The 20,818-nt window shown below is 37.3% G+C and overlaps 1 protein-coding gene across 2 annotated transcripts in view; it reads left to right on the top strand.

Annotated features, from left to right (window-relative positions):
• Positions 1-20,818, top strand: part of LOC104453674 (protein PLANT CADMIUM RESISTANCE 2) — a 76,992-nt gene that overhangs the window by 53,924 nt on the left and 2,250 nt on the right. The window lies entirely within an intron of this gene.

Below are 20,818 nucleotides of genomic sequence, written 5' to 3'. Positions count from 1 at the left end.
ATCAAGCTTTATACAAGTGATCTGGTTTGGTAACTACATCAAGATTGATTTGATTGACTCAATCTAATTGATTGACAATTGGATCTTGAAGACAAGTGATTTCTATACGAATGAGCTTTACTTATGGAAACCAAGATTTTGTTTATATGGGCGATTAGAATCAATTTGGAATTCTACTTTTGTCACTCAACGGCTACTGAATCTTCTAGATACAGAGCTGTCCAATGGGTAGATTGGAAGACAATCGTCGAGATACTGTCCAACGGCTAGTTTGGAAGTGGAGGAGTATTTAAAGAGATGAAGAACCGATGAGCAAATAAGAGACAAATCGTAGAATTATAATTCCAAAGTCTAAGCGACCTTCGATCATACACTTGTCTCTTGTGAGCTTAAACGTTTGTGATCGTGAGAGAAATATCAAAAGAGTGACTTAGTGAGATAGTGTGATCTACTACTAAGTGTTTGCACTCAAAGTTGTAATCTCTGGTTGATTGCATAGTGGAATCCAGCCAAGAAGGCTGTTAACGTGGGAGAGTGGACGTAGACTTGATCTAAGCCGAACCACTATAAACCTTGTGTTCTTATTCTCTTCCATGAGTCTCTTTATTTTGTTCATAATTCTATTTAATTGCTAAAGTCTGATCTCGCTCAAAGTCTGCTGCTCTTCAGACTTAGTTTCAAAAGTTTGTTGTTATTTAGACTCAGGTTAAAAGTAAAAGTTTTCACTGCATTTTGCAGAATCTGTTTTTACACCTATTCACTCCCTATAGGTGTCCTTACTAGCACTTTTAATTGGTATCAGAGCTAAGTGCTCGGTTTATAAAAGTGTTTTTACTTTTGAGTTAAAGATCTTCTATGGCTAGTATGTTGGCACCAGGACTTATGGAAGGGCAAAGCAACACCAGGCCACCATATTTTGATGGAAAGAAATACAACGTGTGGAAGAACAAAATGAAAGCATTCCTAAGTTCCAGAGATTCATTGCAATTGGATGTTGTGGAAAGAGGAATTAATCCCACTGTTGCGTCTACATCAAATAAGAATGGCAAAGACAAAGAAACCAAACCCCCTACTCCTATGTCTTGGACGGAGATGTCTAAAAGAGAAGCGCTTGATGCAAAAGCCATTTATTCTTTATATTGCGCTTTGTCTCCTGCTGAATATAACAGAATCTCTTCATGTAAAATAGCAAAAGAATGTAAAAGAGACAAAAGTAAACTTCTTGCTCGGCAAATATGAATCCTTCAAGATGAAGTAAGGAGAGTTGATTGGAGATATGTTCAATCGTTTTACAAAAATTGTAAATGGTTTAGCATATCAAGGTTAGCCAATTTCTTCCCCAACGAAGGTCAACAAACTCTTGCAAGGTCTCTCAAAAGATTGGAACCATGTTAAGACCTTAATCCGAGAGACTCAGAGGATTATGCCACTCTCTGTTGATGAATTGGTCGGCACTCTTCAATCCTATGAAGTAGAACAACTCAGTGATGAAGATCCCGAAGGTAATAAGTCCATTGCTTTAATATCTAATTCTGATTCTGATGATACTGAGACTCAAAAAATGACATGGACGACGAAGAACTTGCTTTTATGATCAAGAAATTCAAAAAGCTAAGTAGAAAAGGAAGGAATTTTAGAATTTTAGGAATTTTAGTGAAAGCAGAATGGCCAGAAAAGAACAATGAAAGAAGATGATGAGCAAGGAAATATATGCTTAATGATACATTCAGAATCTGAGTCTAACTCAGACACGAGACTCAAAATCCGATGAGAAAATCGAGGTAAGTCATTCAGCAATTCCTATCAAAGTTTCAAAATATATAAATGAGTTTAACGTAAATCTCAAATCTTCTCTTAAAAGGATCTTCGAACTTAAAAGGGAGAATTCTCGGCTTAGGCAACGGGATCTTTCTCGAAATGAAAAATTTGAAGTTTTGCAAAAAGATTTTATACAAACAAAAGAAAGTCGAGATTTACTTATCAAAGAAAATGATTCTTTAAAGAAAACAAATATTTCGACAAGATTTTCAAATGGATCAAAACGTTAGAGCATATCATTTCCATACAAATTGCTTATTATAATAAGTCGGGACTTGGTTTCAATAAGGAAAGTGATTTTCTAATTGATTTTCCTAAAGTCAATGAGAGACTTAGACAAAGACCTACAAAGGCATTTTACAAAAATCATTTTCAAAAAGTATTTATAAAACTTGTTGGTCGAAATGCCATAAAGTGTTCAAATTGTGGAGATTCAGAGCACTTTGGAAGAGAATGTCCTAAAGTCTAGAGACCTATTAAGAAAAATTGGGTAAAAACAACATATTCTACCAACTCTCATGGCCCCAAGAAAAATAGGTACAAAAGAAAATGTGAGTTATTTTTTGCGGGAAATAAACAAAAAGAAGAAAGAGAATTCGGTAAGGAAGGTATATTTGATTTGAGTACATAATTCAAAAATTCTCATTATACTTATACTCTCTTTGTGCCTTGGTTGATTTAGTCTTTATTATGACCGTATTCAATGACTTGTTTTATTGAAGAAAGAATCGTGTGATTTGTTTTTTTGTGATTCGAGATTTGATTTGATACGTGTGATTATTTTTTATATTCTGCTTAAAGACAAATGAATTTATTTGGATTGATTTTATACTATCAGATTTAATCATATTTTGCAAAGTGAAAATCTGTCTTACGTAATACTAATTATGCAAGGTATTTTTTTCTGAGATACTCAAGAATTTTATTCTCTCTGTTTTTATCGTACTATGACTAAGTGGGAATTTATATTTCAAAATATCATTATGCATAATATTCTTTCTTTGAATACTTTGTTATGATGAATTAAGAAAGAATATTTAATTATGGAGATTTCATATTTTGCTCTAACGTCATGGAATGATCCAAATTGATGGATATCAAAAAGGAAATAAGTTGATTGCAGGAAATTCAATAAGGCAAGAATGATTGCAAATCTATGCAGATTTTGATGTAATAAGAAAAGAATTTCAAGCTAAGATTGGTAGTGATATTTTTTTAATCAATGGTATATTTCAAACATATACCATGGGTAAGAGAATATTTTTTTAAACATCCCGCCTTACAAATTTCTACGTGCATTTATCATAAGTTTGGATGACTGTTTATCATTTATATTGCAAATATTTCTTCTCATAAATATAAGGCATTGCAATATTTTTACTTGATTTGGCACGTGATAGCAATATCATTTTTCTTTTTATGAAATGCATCTATAATATATTTTTGAGATTTATGTTCAAGGAAATCACTCTAATCATGAAATATATTATTGCATATTCTTGGATAATCTTGCTATATTCATAAAAGATATCTTATATCTAGCAAGTTTGATCTGCAAATCAAAGGAAGATATTACGTGACATTTTTGCAAATATGATTATCTATTATACAAGATTTTGCAGGTGACAATAGAATCTTTCATATGGATTTTGAAAAGCTTGATTTGAAAATCATGGAGATTCTATACTATCTTCTGGAGGTTCAAAAATTCTATTCCTTGTGCAAAATTTTTGCTTATTGAGGAAATCCCTAATGTGTCGTACGAAAGGTTGAGTAATTCGGAATTTTAATTTTACATATACTATTCAACTTATTTATTTGAAGAAATGGCATTATATATTACGTGGATATTATTGCAGCTCATTTGTGGAAAAAGTTTGTTAAGTTAATGCAGGTTGAATTCGAGATGAGCTTGATTGACGAAAATAAATTTTTGCCTCGAATTTCAAAATGCAAGTGATCATTGTGGATTTTGTCGCTACAAAGGAAATACTAAAAAATATTCTATTCAACTTGCGCAAACAATTGTTTCTATTTGCAAATATTGTCATGATCACAGGGGGAGAACGTGAATCTGAAAGAAAGGAAAGAATCGTGATCATCTAAAAAATGTAACAAATTGAGGGGGAGCTTTGATCAATTATGGAAAAATCTTTTGGATTGATCGTGATCTTGTTATGGAAAAGAAGGAAAAGGTAAATGCGTCAGAATTTAAGTTATACAAAATCTGGTTAGTGCATCTTTTATTACCTTTTGTTATTAACAAATCTCTTATTGATACCACCACCTGTGGTGGCCTAGTTGGATAAGGCTCCCATGATCCTTTGCGAAGAGGAGAGGAGTTTGAATCCCGCTGGCCGCACGGAATCTTAAGTGTGACGTCGGGGTGATGGGTCCTTCGCTAGCGTCACCCCGGGTTTACCTCGCCGGCTGCCAGCTGTATGGGGGTTCCCCGGTCATAAAAAAAAAATCTCTTATTGATATTATCATTTTATTATGATAAAAAGGATAAGTGAATTTTATAATGCATCTATGATTTTTATTGGATATTTGCTGATATATATTATCGAAGTGAGCTATATTGCATATTTTTAATATTCGATTTACTTTATAAAAGCTGATTTTTGGAAATTGTGATTCATGCAAGATATTTGTTATCATTCTCTACATGATATCTTTCCATTATTATCGATTTTTGATTATGACAAAAAGGGAGAGAAGATATGAATATGCATATGTGTTGATTGGTTGATATTATTTATTGCATAATATTGAGCTGCGATTATTTTTCTATATATTGTTATGCTCAATCTATTTGATATCTTCTAATATCCTTTGATTTAAATTAATATTTTTAAAAATGTGTTTACAAATCTGCATATTCAAAGATTATTTTGTCATCATCAAAAAGGGGGAAATTGTTAGGGAAATCTCTTATGATGTTTTGAAGATGACAAAATAAATCAAAGGCTACCAACATATTTAATGGTTAAATAATAGACCATATAGATGATAGAACATGTAAAGGATATTGTCAAAGTCTTAAGAAGGCCAGAAAACTGAACGTAATATATGTCCAAAATATATTTTGAAGATTTCCAAACTTCTGTGTCAAAGTCTGAAAACTGCCAGACTTTTGATGTAGACTTTAGTGTTGAAGTCTGTTCTACATCAAAAGTCTACTCACTTTGACAAATTACAGACTGAACGTGAATGAAGAACTAGAAAACAAACTCTATGCTAAAGCTGAACTTATTCAGACTGTGTTCAGACCTTAAAGCTAAAATTGTTCGAAAGCGAGAATATGTTGGACCCGCATTGTGAAATCTATTGCACTCGCACTCAGATTGTAAAGTCTATTGTACTCGGACTCGAGATTGTAAAGTCTATTGCATTCAGACTCAGATTGTAAAGTCTATTGCACTCAGACTTTACATCTAGATTCGACAGAACGTAACACAAGCCCCAATCATATAACAGCTAGTGATCTGGTTTGGATTCTACATCAAGATTGATTTGATTGACTCAATCTAATTGATTAACAATTGAATCTTGAAGACAAGAACTTTCTATACGAATGAGCTTTACTTATGGAAATCAAGATTATGTTTGTATGGGCGATCGAATCAATTTGGGATTCTACTTTGTCACTCAATAGCTACCAAATCTTCTAGATACGAGCTGTCCAATGTGTAGATTGGAAGACGATCCTTGAGATAATGTCCAATGGCTAGTTTGGAAGTGGAGGAGTATTTAAGGAGATGAAGGACCGATGAGCAAGTAAGAGATGGAGTGTAGAATTTATAATTCCAAAGTCTGAGCAACCTTCGATCATACACTTGTCTCTTATGAGCTTAAACGTTTGTGATCGTGAGAGAAATACCAAAAGAGTGACTTAGTGAGATAGTGTGATCTACTACTAAGTGTTTGCACTCAAAGTTGTAATCTCTGGTTGATTGCATAATGGAATCCAGCCAAGAAGGTTGTTAGCATGGGAGAGTGGACGTAGGCTTGGTCTAAGCCGAACCACTATAAACCTTGTGTTCTTATTCTCTTCCATGAATCTCTTTATTTTGTTCGTAATTCTATTTAACTGCTAAAGTCTGATCTCACTCAAAGTCTGCTGCTCTTTAGACTCAGTTTCAAAAATATATTGTTATTCAGACTCAGGTTAAAAGTAAAGGTTTTCACTGCATTTTGCAGAATCTGTTTTTACACCTATTCACCTCCCTTTATGTGTCCTTACTAGCACTTTCATATGGGAGTGCGAGCTTCGTTCTCAAGCTGCGAATCCTTAGCATCCATTACCGATCCATCCTCATGATCGGCTGTCCCATCTCCGAATGCCTCTTCCCATACGTCACGAGGCACATCCTCTTCCGGTATGGGACCCTCTCTATGCCCATCAAAATACTCACGGTACCATGACCGATACTTGTGGGGCCTAAGGGCATTCTCCCCCACGTCAACCCAGACGGTTGACTGAACCAGTACTTACTCTAGCCCTTTTGGGTGAGGATGTATGTGGAAGTGGGTTTCTTACTCTGTCATTTCTTCTGGGATGCCGAAGTGCATATGAGGAGGACGAGGAGGTGAAGGTGCTGCCATGTATGGGCCTGAAATGGTTATTCAATAACCAATGAGATTAAGTCTCAGCGAGTTCTACCTCCTAAGACTCGATTAATAAGCCAATATGCTACCAGATTGCCTAAGCACCGCACGAGTCAGAGGACTTTCCTTGGCCTCAATTCCAACTTGCAATTCAAAGTTATACACAGATGCCTCATATATCACATCAAATATTCAATCAATTCACGACAACAGATCAAATCTGTGATCAATCGACTTCGTCGATTACTTGTCAATCGGACCATCTCTAAGTCATTCCCACTCATAGCATGATTCCCAAATGGTATACCTAGTCACCAGACCACATATATTTTCTCGGGCATCGTTTTCGCCAAATGAATATCGATCACCGACATCGTGCATTCTTTAAGGCACCGTTTTCACCAGTGATATTCCCAATCACCAAACCACGTGTCTTTTAAATCTCGGGGGCGTTTCGCCAAGGTGATATCGGTAATAGACACCGACATGTGTTTTTTAAGGCGTCGTTTTCACCGGTGATTTCCTTAATCACCGGAATTACGTTTGTCTATAAGTCATTTACGTGCGTTTTTTAAGGCGCCGTTTTCGCTAGTGATATCTTTGATCACCGAACCACTTATCTATGATAACATCGTACCTGATTGGTCTCAGCTAAGAGTATTTCTAGTTTACTCTCTCAATTCTCTCTATTATATAGCCCATCAAAGTGTTACTGGCACTATATACCATACTCGGCCATCTACCAATTAATTGCTCAATTTCAATCAATTTAGGAAAATTGCTAAAATTCCACAATTAATTCAATTCAACATAACATAGAGCTTAAATAAATAAATGGACTGCACCACGACAATTAGCACAAAATTTCGGTCGTCGACTATCCCAACCTAATTTCCGAAAAATAAATGATTAATTAAATTAATTTCAAAATTTAATAAATAAATACTAAAAATCCAATTTAGGCCCGTAATGCCTAATTGGGCCCGAGACAATCAGGAAAAATCTCGAGATGCATTCAATAAATATTAAAAGCTCTCTACTTGCTAATGACTAAGTCTAACCACCTAACATGCATTATTAAGTCACTAATTTAATTGTTCTAAACTAATCTAACCACCTAATTGCACTTAATTAAATCTAACCAACCCTTAAACATAATTAGCAAACTAAGAAATGGTTAGTGAGTAAAACTCACTTGATTAAAAGTGGAGACTAGATCACCGCGACAACGACGCGACAGAGGCTGAAATCCAAACTTTCGGCAACGTTGACGGACACTCGAGCCGGGCCTACAAGCTTCGCAAGCCCACAGCAAAAGTTGGGCTTGGGCCGAACTTGGGCCAACTTGCCTCACGGGCCCAAGATGGGCTGAACTTGCTGGGCCCGCTGAAATGGGCTTCAATTTAGGCTTCGGGTTGCTGGGCTTCTTGGTCTCTTGGGCTTGCTGAAAAGAATGCGAGCTGGGCTTGAAGAGAAGACTGGCTTCGCTGGGCCGAAGACTGCTGGACCCGATGGGTTGCTGCACTTGTGGATTCGGTGGCCCAAAGGAGCTGCTGTCTTCGTTGCTGGCGGAAGAGAATGGGCAGGTGGCGGGTTGATGGCCTGAAGACGCTGGATGTGGCAGCTGGAGCTTCGTTGGGCGCTGCTAGGTCAACAAATGAAGGCTATAGAGGGGTTTGACTCATGGGAGACAAACGGTAGCGGAGATGGGCGTATGGCAGCTTCGGTGGGCGTTGGCGCACGAAGACAGGAGTCAACAAAAAAGGCTTCGTGGGATGTTGTTGACCTCGGTGGGTTGGCGAGCTGGCGTGCGCTGCTTCAGTCGACGTCTGGGACTTCGCTTGAAGAATCTTGCTGAAGTTGACCAAGGAAAACAAGAGATGGTGGAGTAGGGGTGAGCTGGCCGCGTGAGAGGGGACAGAGATCAAACGGTGGCTTCGTGTGGGGCAGCTTGAGGTCAACACAACAGGCAGTTGGCTTCGGTGGCGTTGAAAACGAAGGATGAGGTGGCAACGATGGAGAATTATGTGGGCGTGGGGTCTTCAGTGGGCTGCTCGGTCTTCTTCCTGCTGGAGGTGTCGCACGAAATATGTTTTTTTTTTTTGGGGGGGATGGAGGAGAAGCAGCCCACGGCAGCTTGAGGGAGAGGATGAGGGAGAGTGGGGCCTGATATTTTCCACAAGTCTACCCTTTTGGCTCAACCTTGGCCAAGTATCATCGTTGGCTCACAATCACCCACACATACACCCCTCACAACTTCTCAATCGGTGCATTTTTGGGAAGGAAAGCTACGAAATTGGCTTCCCTTGGCTTCAATTGCTCATTAATTCCCTCTTGATTCTCTCTCAATTGACTCCCATAATTTCAATTGGTACCTCAATGTCTCAATTGATAATTTTCCTCGTCCAAGAACCCATCTTGCGTCTCAATTTTGCCTCCAAATCTAATCATCGGCTTGTTCTACACAAAAACGACCATGCGACGACTTTTTCCCAAAAAGTGTCGAGCGTCAGAAAAATCTTCTCAAACTGAGTCGATACTCCTATAATTTATTGTGACATGACATAAACTTCAATTTCTGAAATCAGACTTGAATTCACAATTAATTTCAACTTGGTGCGCTTTTAGCGTGACCTAGACTATCGGCTAACTTTCAAAAAATTTTAAGGGCAAATGACCCATGGTCGATTTTCTTCGAGCCACTATGAACCCACTCAACTCATTGGCAACTCTCGGTTGTCGTGAAAATCTCAATGATCCAAATACGAACACAGGTACCAAAACAATAAGAAAATCAAGGTATAGTGCTAGTCGATGAGAATTTTTCAATTTAATGGTGTCGCCCACAATTAACCACGCATCTTTGTCAATCCAGTCTATCTCTGATTTCAAATCGATTTTTAACTATGTCGCCATGGCATCTAAAGATGGACACAATCGAGTAGCCAATTCTTGATCGAATTCTCAAGTCTATTGCCTTAAATTTCCCTAATGGCTTACCCAGCTAGTCTAGTTATCTCGAAAGTGATCAGCTCTAAGAATAACCCTATGGGCGCGTCAATAAAATGCCTGATTCATTCAGAAGAAAACAGAGTTGAAAATTTGGGATGTCACAACTTCTTTGACAAACCCAACCGTTTATCACATAAAAAAACACAACCCCATACAATCGGTGGCCATCCACACCATCCAACAAATCTAATCTACGCTAGTTTGAAAAATTAATCATCCCTTCCCCCAAGGTTGAGTCCTTTTTTCGAACAAGAAAAAAGGACCGAGTTCTCAAGGTCATCTCTTCCATGGAGTTCTTCCTAGACTCACCCACAATCCCAAAAGGAACCTAAACAAGCTGCTGAGCCTTGTGCTGTCTTGATAATGACATTGCACCTAATTGTAGGAAACAAATCCTTTTCGAAACTACATTTGGAATTCTAGAAAACAAGGTTGCGATCCATGTAAAAGTGTGACAATCGAGTCACGAGGGCCAAGTTGTGTCCAACTCTAAAATATGATCTTGGTCTAGAAAATCACGACTGAAAAATGAAACTACTTGAACTAGATTCAGGTGCATATATGATTGAGTGTTATCGTGTATCTCTTTCTAATTAACCTGGGCTGCATGTATTGTACCATACAAATGCATATTGAGAAATTGATGTAGATTTAAGGGTTTTAGCTTTGACTGTTGCAACTAGCGTCAATACTTGAAGTCAAAGATATGGTTTCAATTAACATATAATTCATGTGTGTCCACTTTGACCATGTCTTTGTTCATTTAATTAAGCTCAAGAAAAGTGATTTCGACCTAAGATTAACATGGTGCAATTGATGTTCACTGTCAATGCCGAATTTTTTACCATACACCATTCTAAGAGGAAATTTACAAGCGAGAAGAGGGTTCCAACACAAGAGGATACAATTTTTGGACAATGCATGTGTATATCGATTAGGTCATGCACTCTTCGTCAAGACGTGGATGATCACCTTTCTCTGAATGCGGTAGTAGTCAAAAAAGTTACACTTGGATGAGCAAAGGAGGCTGGTTCGCCATGTAAAAAAGTATTGGCGATTGATATGCATAAGCATATGATGTGTTGATCAAAGAAGACATGTCAAAAGACAAGCCGATGATCAATTTTGCAAAACATGTGATGCATCATCTTGGGGAGAATAGAACAAGCCAAAAAGAAGGTGGAGCACTCAGAGGACCCACTGTCGACCATATAATAAAAGAAAGTGGAACACCAGCACAAAACTATTGATCCACAAATTCAGTCGCGACATAAATCGAATCCAAATCAGGAAGATTTCGGTGACAACTATGCTTAACGAATTTGATGTGGAGAATACCGAGGTGCTTTTATTTTGATTTGATTCTATGATCTAAGTGGTGCGAGTCATTTCTAGATTTTTGTTTGTTAAAAGAATTATAAAAGAGGAAACCACCAAATGGTCATAACAAGAAAGAGGTCATAAAGCATTCATAGACTTGTCTCAAATGGTTGGAACATGAAGGAAGAAACACGTTGATAGGTTCTAGTCAAAATGAAACCTTTAAAGGTTTCACATTGACTACAACATCTTTCAGCCAAAGTTTTCAATGTTTACTTTATCTCTCTATCGTTCTTGCCATTTTCTTTTCATATCATTTCTTGTATGTTTCTGAAAGATTTTGTGAGACCTCTGCCAACTATTTTAAAAACCTTAAACCATTAGATGAAAATGTGGTTTATTATATAAATATTATAACACTCCTCTTCACGGTTAGTCTGATCCTTTTGCCTAATACTAAGCTTGGACATATTTGAATGGGGAGGCAAATGGGACATGATAAGATTTGAACCCAGGACCGTCAACTATAAAATAATGTAAGATTTTGTGAGATCACGACTAACTAAGATAAAATTCGTGTGTGTCCACTTTCACCATGTCTTTGTTCATATAATTAAGCTCGAGAAAAGTGATTTCGACCTATGATTAACATGGTGCAATTGATGTTCAATGTCGATGCCGAATTCTTTACCATGCACCATTCTCAGAGGAAATTTACCCGTGAGAAGAGAGTTCTGATACAAGAGGATCCAATTTTTGGACAATGCATGTGTATATCGATTTGGTCATGTACTCTTCGTCATGATGTCATGATCACCCCTATCTGAATGCAGCAGTAGTCGAAAAAGTTACATTGGATGAGCAAAGGAGGCTGGTTCGCCATGTAACAAAGTATTAGCGATTGATATGCATAAGCATATGATGTGTTGCAGAAAGAAGACATGTCAAAAGACAAGCGGATGATCAATTTTGCAAAACACGTGATGCATCATCTTGGGGAGAATAGAACAAGCTAAAAAGAAGGTGGAGCACCGAGAGGACTAACAGTCAACCATATAATAAAAGAAAGTGGAACACTAGCACAAAACTATTGATCCATACATTCAGTCACGACCTAAATCGAAACCAAATAAGGAAGATTTCGGTGACAATTGTGCGTCACAAATTTGATGTCGAGAATGCCGAGTTGCTTTTATTTTGATTTGATTCTGTGATCTAAGTGGTACGAGTCATTTCTAAATTTTTGTTTGTTAAAAGAACTATAAAAGAGGAAACTACCAAATGGTCATAAAAAGAAAGAGGTCATAAAGCATTCATAGACTCGTCTCAAATGATCAGTACATGAAGGAAGAAACACGTTGGTAGGTTCTAGTCAAAATGAAACCTTTAAAGGTTTGACATTGACGACAATAGCTTTCGGCCAAAGTTTTCCAATGTTTACTTTATCTCTCTATCGTTCTTGTTATTTTCTTTTCACAACATTTCTTGTTTGTCTTTGAAAAAATTTGTGAGACATCTACCAACTGTTTTAAAAACCTTAAGCTGTTAGATGAAACTGTGGTTTATTATATAAATATTATAACGCTCCTCATCACAGTTAGTCTGATCCTTTTGCCTAATACTAAGCATGGACATATTTGATTGGGGAGGCAAATGAGACTTGATAAGATTTGAACTCAGGACCTTCAACTTAATATAATGTAAGATTTTGTAAGATCACGACTAACTAATATAAAATTCGTGTGTGTCCACTTTGACCATGTCTTGGTTCATTTAATTAAGCTTGAGAAAAGTGATTTCGACCTAAGATTAACATTGTGCAATTGACGTTCAATGTCGATGCCGAATTTTTTACCATGCACCATTCTAAGAGGAAATTTACCCATGAAAAGAGGGTTCGGATACAAGAGGACACAATTTTTGGACAATGCATGTGTATATCGATTTGGTAATATACTCTTCGTCAAGACATGGATGATCACCTCTATATGAATGCAGCAGTAGTCAAACAAGTCACACTTGAATGAGCAAAGGAGGCCGGTTCGCCTTGTAAAAAAGTTTTAGCGATTGATATGCATAAGCATATGATGTGTTGAAGAAAGAAGACATGTCAAAAGACAAGCGGATGATCAATTTTGCAAAACATGTGATGCATCATCTTGGGGAGAATAGAACAAGCTAAGAAGAAGGTGGAGCACTCAGAGGACCAACAGTCGACCATATAATAAAAGAAAGTGGAACACTAGCACAAAACTATTAATCCACACATTTAGTTGCGGCCTAAATCCAAACCAAATCAGGAAGATTCCGGTGACAACTATGCGTCACGAATTTGATGTCGAGAATGTCGACTTGCTTTTATTTTGATTTAATTTTGTGATTTAAGTGGTCCGAGTCATTTCTAGATTTTTGTTTGTTAAAAGAACTATAAAAGAGGAAACTACCAAACGGTCATAACAAGAAAGAGGTCATAAAGCATTCATAGACTCGTCTCAAATGGCCAGTACATGAAGGAAGAAACACGTTGGTAGGTTCTAATCAAAATGAAACTTTTAAAGGTTTGACATTGACTACAATAGCTTTCAGCCAAAGTTTTCCAACATTTACTTTATCTCTCTATCGTTCTTGCTATTTTCTTTTCATAGCATTTCTTGTTTGTTTCTAAAAGATTTTTTGAGACCTCTGCCATTTGTTTTAAAAGCTTAAGCTGTTAGATGAATATGTGGTTTATTATATAAATATTATAACACTCCTCCTCACGGTTGGTCTAATGCTTTTGCCTAATACTAAGCATGGACATATTTGATTGGGGAGGCAAATGGTGCTTGATAAGATTTGAACTCAGGACCTTCAACTCTACTATAATGTAAGATTTTGTGAGATCACGACTAGCTAATATACAATTCATGTGTGTCCACTTTGACCATGTCTTGGTTCATTTAATTAAGCTCGAGAAAAGTGATTTCGACCTAAGATTAACATGGTGTAATTGATGTTCAATGTCAATGCCGAAGTTTTTTACCATGCACCATTCTAAGAGGAAATTTACCCATGAGAAGAGGGTTCCGATACAAGAGGACACAATTTTTGGACAATGCATGTGTATATCAATCGTCAAGACATGGATGATCACCTCTGTATGAATGCAGCAGTAGTCGAAAAAGTCACACTTGGATGAGCAAAGAAGGCCGGTTCGCCTTGTAAAAAAGTATTAGAGATTGATATGCGTAAGCATATGATGTGTTGAAGAAAGAAGACATGTCAAAACACAAGTAGATGATCAATTTTGCAAAACACGTGATGCATCATCTTGGGGAGAATAGAATAAGCTAAAAAGAAGGTGGAGCACTTAGAGGACCAATAGTTGACCATATAATAAAAGAAAGTGGAACATCAGCACAAAACTATTGATCCACACATTTAGTCGCGGCCTAAATCGAAACCAAATAAGGAAGATTTCGGTGACAATTGTGGGTCACGAATTTGATGTTGAGAATGCCAAGTTGCTTTTATTTTGATTTGATTTCATGATCTAAGTGGTGCGAGTCATTTCTATATTTTTGTTTGTTAAAAGAACTATAAAAGAGGAAACTACCAAATGGTCATAGCAAGAAAGAGGTCATAAAGCATTCATAGACTTGTCTCAAGTGGTTGGTACATGAAAGAAGAAACACATTGGTAGGTTCTAGTCAAAATGAAACCTTTAAAGGTTTCACATTGACTACAACAGCTTTCAGCCAAAGTTTTCCAATGTTTACTTTATCTCTCTATCATGCTAGCTATTTTCTTTTCGTAGCATTTCTTGTATGTTTCTGAAAGATTTTGTGAGGCCTCTACCAACTGTTTTAAAAGCCTTAACCTGTTAGATAAAAATATGATTTATTATATAAATATTATAACACTCCTCTTCACGGTTAATTTGATCCTTTTGTCTAGTACTAAGCATGGACATATTTGATTTGGGAGGCAAATGGGGCTTGATATGATTTGAACTCAAGATCTTCAACTATAATATAATTTAAGATTTTGTTAGATCACGACTAACTAATATAAAATTCGTGTGTGTCCACTTTGACCATGCCTTGGTTCATTTAATTAAGCTTGAGAAAAGTTATTTCAACCTATGATTAACACGGTGCAATTGATGTTCAATGTCGATGCCGAATTCCTTACCATGCACCATTCTAAGAGGAAATTTACCCATGAGAAGAGAATTTTGATACAAGAGGATCTAATTTTTGGACAATGCACTTGTATATTGATTTGGCCATGTACTCTTCATCAAGACGTGGATTATCACCTATGTCTGAATGCGGCAGTAGTCAAAAAAGTTACACTTGGATGAGCAAAGGAGGCTGGTTCGCCATGTCAAAAAGTATTAGTGATTGATATGCATAAGCATATGATGTGTTGAAGAAAGAAGACATGTCAAAAGACAAGCGGATGATCAATTTTGCAAAACATGTGATGCATCATCTTGGGGAGAATAGAACAAGCTAAAAAGAAGGTGGAGCACTTAGAGGACCAATAGTCAACCATATAATAAAAGAAAATGGAACACCAGCACAAAACTATCGATCCACACATTTACTCGTGGCCTAAATCGAAACAAAATAAGGAAGATTCTGGTGACAACTATGCATCACAAATTTGATGTCGAGAATGCCGAGTTGCTTTTATTTTGATTTGATTCTATGATCTAAGTGGTCTGAGTCATTTCTAGAATTTTTTTAAAAGAATAATAAAAGAGGAAACTACCAAATGGTCATAACAAGAAAGAGGTCATAAAGCATTCATAGACTCGTCTCAAATGGTTGGTACATGAAGGAAGAAACACGTTGGTAGGTTCTAGTCAAAATGAAACCTTTAAAGGTTTGACATTGACTACAAAAGCTTTCGGCCAAAGTTTTCCAATGTTTACTTTATCTCTCTATTGTTCTTGTTATTTTCTTTTCATAGCATTTCTTGTTTGTTTCTGAAAAATTTTGTTAGAAATCTACCAACTGTTTTAAAAATCTTAAGTTGTTAGAAGAAAATGTGGTTTATTATATAAATATTATAGCCCTCCTCTTCACGATTAGTCTGATCCTTTTGCCTAATACTAAGCATGAACATATTTGATTGGGGAGGCAAATGGAGCTTGATAATATTTGAACTTGGGACCTTCAACTCTAATATAATTTAAGATTTTGTGAGATCACGACTAATTAATATAAAATTCATGTGTGTCCACTTTGACCATGTCTTGGTTCATTTAATTAAGCTCAAGAAAAGTGATTTCGACCTAAGATTAACATGGTGCAATTGATGTTCAATGTCAATGCCGAAGTTTTTTACCATGCACCATTCTAAGAGGAAATTTACCCATGAGAAGAGGGTTCCGATACAAGAGGATACAATTTTTGGACAATGCACGCGTATATCGATTTGGTCATGTACTATTCGTCAAGACGTGGATGATCACCTCTGTATGAATGCAGTAGTAGTCGAAAAAGTTACACTTGGATGAGCAAAGGAGGCCGGTACGCCTTGTAAAAAAGTATTCGAGATTGATATGCGTAAGCATATGATGTGTTGAAGAAAGAAGACATGTCAAAAGACAAGCGGATGATCAAGTTTGCAAAACATGCGATGCATCATCTTGGGGAGAATAGAACAAGCTAAGAAGAAGGAGGAGCACTCAGAGGACCAATAGTCAACCATATAATAAAAGAAAGTGGAACACCAGCACAAAACTATTGATCCACACATTCAATCGCGGCCTAAATCAAAACCAAATCAGGAAGATTCCGGTGACAACTGTGCGTCACGAATTTGATGTCGAGAATGCCGACTTGCTTTTATTTTGATTTAATTTTGTGATTTAAGTGGTCTGAGTCATTTCTAGATTTTTGTTTGTTAAAAGAACTATAAAAGAGGAAACTACCAAATGGTCATAACAAGAAAGAGGTCATAAATCATTCATAGACTCATCTCAAATGGTTGGTACATGAAGGAAGAAACACATTGGTAGGTTCTAGTCAAAATGAAACCTTTAAAGGTTTGACATTGACTACAACAGCTTTCGGCCAAAGTTTTCCAATGTTTACTTTATCTCTCTATCGTTCTTGCTATTTTCTTTTCACAGCATTTCTTGTTTGTTTCTGAAAGATTTTTTTTCGAGACCTCTACCAATTGTCTTAAAAGCTTAAGCTGTTAGATGAAAATGTGGTTTATTATATAAATATTATAACACTCCTCCTCAAGGTTAGTCTGATCCTTTTGCCTAATACTAAGCATAGACATATTTGATTGGGGAGGCAAATGGGGCTTGATAAGATTTGAACTCAGGACCTTCAACTCTAATATAATGTAAGATTTTGTGAGATCACAACTAACTAATATAAAAATTTAAGTTGTTCATTGAATGCGTGATTTATAATTTACACATTCTACTGGCTTCCACACTTGATTATCCATCAAAGATTTTGATTCCCAACTTGTAAGTCCTCGGAATTTTCCTTTCAATCCATTTGGTTTAGAGGTGGATTAACACTTGATAGAATAGTTATGCCCATGTATACATCTACTAGGCGACATCGATGGGAAAAAGTCAAACAGTTAAAGAGACTTGAGAATCCAATTGCAATTGTCTAATGTCGGGGGGTTATAAGAATTTAGCGATCAAATTATCTTACAAAATAAGTCGAGTTTTAAGTGGATATCTATGGCTCGTGTAGGTTGATATCTTGTTAATCTCACAGGTTGCTTGTCATTTTGGTGCCCTTGAATCACATTTGGGCGAATTGCGGAGATTGCTGATCACGGATCGGTTTGCAAGTAGAATCAATCGCGTTCGAACAAATTGAAGAAGGATCAGCATAAGTAGACTTGCTTACTCGGGTCGGTTTTTGTTGCAGCATGCCCTGTTCACGGAGCTATTTACATGGTGATCGCCTTGTTGACCGGGTGCGCCTGCTGCTACTCCTGCTTCTACCGCACCAAGATGAGCCAGCAATACAAGCTGCAAGCGGATCCTTGCGCTGATTGCTTTGTCCATTTTTGCTGCGAATCCTGTGCTTTAACCCAGGAGTACGCGAGCTCGAAAGGAGTGGATTCGACATGTCCATTGACACGTTATTATCAATCAAACTATTGACCATTGACTCTAATACTCCTATCCAATACCCTGCAGAAGATTGCAATTAGGCTTTTGGCTGCACTCTGGTGAATGGTTGGTCCTGGCTCGGAAGGCATCTCCAGAACATGGCGGTCTTTCATCGCATTTGTAAATATGGACTTCGACTCGATCAAAGCGAAGAAAAGAAAAAAATTAAAGAAGAAGTTGACTGAGTCAACAAAAACAAGGAATAGTGGACACCTTCAGCTTTTAAAGACGGGCCGACGGGCCGAGACTCACACAAACGGAAAGAAAGGATAGAGAAAAGGGAAAGAAGAAGAAAAAGGAGAGAGGGATTTTGCGCATTCACGCCATAGACGCTTCGCCAAGCTGATTCGACTTCATATCGCAATGTTCGGTAAGTGCTTGTGCCTTCATTTGTCTAATCATAGTAGTTTTCAAAATTATGGCTCAAAGTTAAAATTCAGTAAAAATTGCGCTGCAAAGTTCGATTCTTGAGCTGTGGAGCTCCGGGATTTCATGGAAAATATAAATTATGTCATTGTAGAACCGTGAGATTTCATGAAAGTTGATTTCAATTAACCGTTTAGTCAAAGCGAAATTTTAGGATTTCGCATTCAAGTTTCGCATTGCAAATGGCTTGAATAATCATTTTGGATATGTGATTTGTTAGTATGTATAAGTTGTTTTCTTAGCATTTAGGCGTAGTTTAACCATTTTGTAGTTGAGGTAGCATTTTACTTGATTTTAATGTTGTTTCTCGATTATTTGATAGTATCGCGAATTTGACAATTCAACTAACGTTTGTCGTTTCGTTGTAGGCATTTTGAGATAAGTTGTGCTATCTATTCTATGAATTTGCAAACTCACATCTTAAAGTGATGAACATTTGATATATCTTGAGTTATTAATAAATATCTTTGATTCATAGAATCCGAATGACAGCTGTGTCATTCCCTTTTTCTATTAGGATTTGGGGTGTGACAGCGTTGATCGAGAGTGATGGCCAGATCAAATAAGTAGGAAAGGAGTAATGTCCTTTTCTTGATGAAGTTCAATTAAGACCGTCCCAACACCCATGTCACCATAAAACGGAGGTAGTACACTGCATTTCCTAATCCCATATTATCGAAAGCAATGGTATCAGCGCCTGCCTTTGCACCCCTCATGTTATGGACTCTTCTCGTGTTTCAATCATTTGAGCTTGGCCATTCCCAAGCTTTCACCAATGTGAGCTGCTTTGGTACAGAGAGAGAAGCTCTCTTGAAATTCAGGCAAGGTCTCATCGACCATTCTAAACGCTTGTCATCGTGGACCAACAAAGACTGTTGTGAGTGGAAAGGAGTCGAATGCAGCAAAAAGACTGGCCATGTTTTCAAACTTGATCTTCGTAATCCATGCTTAAAGGCAGACCCCTTTGGAGATATCATAGGTTCAGATCAGTGCAGCTTTGCAGGTAAAATCCATGCATCTTTGGCTGAACTGAAGCATTTGAAGTATCTAGACCTCAGCCACAACAAATTTTCCAAGCAAAAAATCCCCCAATTCTTTGGTACTCTCCAGAGACTAGAGTATCTTAATCTATCATGCGTAGGTTTTGACGGAAACATACCTCATCACCTTGGTAACCTGTCCAAGTTGCAGTATCTGGATCTTGCTAGTACGTTTGACGAGGGTTCTTTAACAACTGATAAGCTCCAATGGGTGTCGAAATTATCTTCCTTAAAGTACCTTTGCCTCTCTGCAATTGACCTTCGGAATGCCACGGATTGGTTGAGTTCCATTAATATGCTTTCTTCACTGCAATCTTTGTAGTTGAGGTATTGTTCTCTCGAAAAACTTCCTCACTCTCTATCCGTCAACTTCACTTCTTTAAGATTCCTAGATCTATCACGGAATTCCATAAATTCTACTATTCCTCCCTGGTTCTGCAACTTTAGCAAGCTCGAGCATATTGATTTGAGCATAAATGAATTCAAAGGCGCATTTCCCAGGACACTCTTTGATAATAATCAACAACTTTCCTTTCTTGAAGTGTCTGCTAATTACCTAGAAGGTCAAATTCTGAAAAACTCAAGCAGTCTCTACAAGTTGCGTGTATTAAGGTTGGTGAATAATAACTTTGATGGAGATGTTTGGAGCTTCTTCCATGGTCCTTTGGAGCCGGCACAAAGTAACTTGAGGATTTGTGAGTTTTCTTTTAATAATTTCAGTGGTTTTCTACCAAGCCAATTGGAGAGTTTCAAAGATCTCGAGTACCTAAGTCTGTCACAAAACTCGATTTGGGGACCTATTCCAGTAACTCTGGGGAGCTATCATCTCTAAGAGAGTTGGATCTCAGCCGCAACAAATTGAGTGGGAACATTCCAGAAAGTATCGGGTGACTATCTAGTCTAGAGAGTTTGGACATAAGTAATAATTTTTGAATGGAGTTGTTAGTGAATCGCACTTTGCTAATCTCACAAGCCTGACCTATTTGGACATTTCGTCTAATGAACTTGTTTTAAGTTTTGATCCCGCCTGGGTTCCCCCATTCCAAGTTCAATGGATTCATATGTCTAGTTGTGACGTGGGACCGAAATTTCCACCGTGGCTTCAAACACAGAGGAATATTTCAGAGTTGTACATGTCCAATGCAAACATCTCAGATGAAGTTCCCAATTGGCTTTCCGACATTTTACTTAACGCTTTAGTGCTTGCTCTCAGTGACAATATGCTCAGAGGCCCCATTTCCAGAATGGACGGAAACAAGATGCAACCGTTACGATATCTTTTTCTTTCTGGTAACAGTCTCAGCGGCAGCATACCGAATTCGCTATGTGCAATGAGGAACCTATCAGGTCTTGATCTGTCAAAGAACCAACTATCCGGGACACAACCTTTATGTCTGAAAAAGTTGGAAGCACTGGATTATTTTCGTCTGGTGACAACAAGTTA

This window comes from Eucalyptus grandis, chromosome 7 (genome assembly GCF_016545825.1).
Source record: "Eucalyptus grandis isolate ANBG69807.140 chromosome 7, ASM1654582v1, whole genome shotgun sequence".
In the NCBI taxonomy this organism is placed as follows: domain Eukaryota; kingdom Viridiplantae; phylum Streptophyta; class Magnoliopsida; order Myrtales; family Myrtaceae; genus Eucalyptus; species Eucalyptus grandis.
Note: the sequence above shows the minus strand (reverse complement) of the source record. Positions and strands in the feature narration are given on the sequence as shown.